Consider the following 2,092-nt stretch of genomic DNA (forward strand, 5'->3'; position numbering starts at 1 on the left):
CACTGTTAATGTACCCACCTCTCACCATGGTCCATGCTATAGCACTCTCATAATTACCTGCAACATCTTCCCTCACTCACTGTTAACGACTCCAAACCCCAAACCACTAAACCTGCATGCTCTCTGTGCTGCCTACACACTTCTTCAGTATACCTCCTCTCCAACTGCACAAAGTTCTGCATCCACTTTCATCTCCCTTAAAAAATACATCTGTCTCATTACAGGTGCAAAACAGCCTCCTATAGAGCAGAAAGAGTCAAGACAGGTGATGGGCTGCCCAACATTCAGATCCTGACTGCTTATATGGAAAGCATCCTGAGTCTGATTAATAATGTCCAAGCTGCTAGACTGATATCGGATGCTGCCTTGACTTACTGTGCCAGGACCCCCTGAATGAAGACTATTCCTCTTGACTTGACTGAAGCTTCCTGACAACCATGGAAAGCTTCCTGGCTTTGTGTTTGTGCAAAATGGCATGGAAATACTGCAGTTCTGTGATCCTGGATTCTCTGACTGAGAAGGCGAAAGCACAAAAGGACAAGGGAAGGCAAATTAAGGGCAGGAATGTTGTGAACATCCTGATGGCCTCAGCATTAGTGAGAACAATGACAGCAAGTGAACAGGCCAGAGACATAGCCTGGTCCATTGAGTCATAGAGCCATAGAATCCCGAAAGTGCAGAAAGAGACCATTCAGCCCGAGTCTGCACTAATCCTCCTAAGAACATCCTACCCAGAATCCACTCCCGTCCTCCACCCCCCAACCCATCCCTATAACCCTGCATGGGATTTTTTACCATGCCTAACCCACCTAACCAGCACATCGCTCAGCATGAAATGGCAATTTTTAGCATGGCCAACCCACCAAACCTGTACATCTTTGGACCCAGACAGTCGCCGAGGGTGGAATCAAACCTGAGCCCCTGGCACTCCTTGATTCTCCTCGGTTTTGGAGATGCACAAAGCTGCCTCAGCTTTAAAATGGGCACTGATTTAGAGGACAAAAAGTCATTGCAGAGATATATAACTAGGATCGGTTTGATAACAGTAACCTATCTGTGTGCACTCTAGTCATAGATAGTAGGAACTGCAGATGCTGGAGAATCCGAGAAATCTTCACAAGCTTCAAAATCTCCCCTCCCCCTAACGCATCCCAAAACCAGTCCAGCTCGTCCCTGCATCCCTAACCTGTTCTTCCTCCCACCTATCCCCTCCTCCCACCTCAAGCCGCACCTCCATCTCCTACCGACTAACCTCATCCCGCCCCCTTGACCTGTCCGTCCTCCCTGGACTGACCTATCCCCTCCCTAACTCCCCACCTACACTCACCTTTACTGGCCCCATCCCCGCCTCTTCGACCTGTTTGTTTCCTCTCCACTTATCCTCTCCTCTATCCATCTTCTATCCGCCTCCCACTCTCTCCCTATTTATTTCAGAACCCCCTTCCCCTCCCACTTTTCTGATGAAGGGTCTAGGCCCGAAACGTCAGCCTCTCTGCTCCTATGATGCTGCTTGGCCTGCTGTGTTCATCCAGCCCTGCACCTTGTTGTCTCGCACTCTAGTCATACTCAGTTGAAGGATCTTTCACCATGTCATGGGTCGGATATTCAGGAATTGATCTAACACCTTATTTCCCAACATGTGTCCTGACCTGGGAACACTAGATGAATCCAGTGGATTTTGACCCATGAAGTAAAACAATGCTGTTTATGTTTAACTGTTCTGGAGTGTGCTTACTCCGTTCAATAGCAACTCTTAATGGGTGAAATTGCAGGCTTGTACTGGTGTATAACTGTCTGGAGTTCAAATCCATGAACTGTCTGGGTGGCATTTCATCGTTTAGTCCTGTTTTTGAATGTCACTGGTTAGATGGATTTGTTCAGTCCATGAGCTTGGTGCATAGCCCAGAGCAAATAGTTTCCTTGCAGCAGCATTATCATGAGAGGGCTGGTGCAAGACAAGGTGCAGCAATATCGTGAAGAAGTGTGTTGTAAGTGGATCAGAGGTGTGTATTAAGGGCTATTAGAGGCTGGTACATATCAAATCTATGGACATTGGGTGGAGTTGCCCATAGGCTGTGCCCTGAGATGTTGG

Source organism: Rhincodon typus, chromosome 6 (assembly GCF_021869965.1).
Source record: "Rhincodon typus isolate 14 chromosome 6, sRhiTyp1.1, whole genome shotgun sequence".
Classification (NCBI taxonomy): domain Eukaryota; kingdom Metazoa; phylum Chordata; class Chondrichthyes; order Orectolobiformes; family Rhincodontidae; genus Rhincodon; species Rhincodon typus.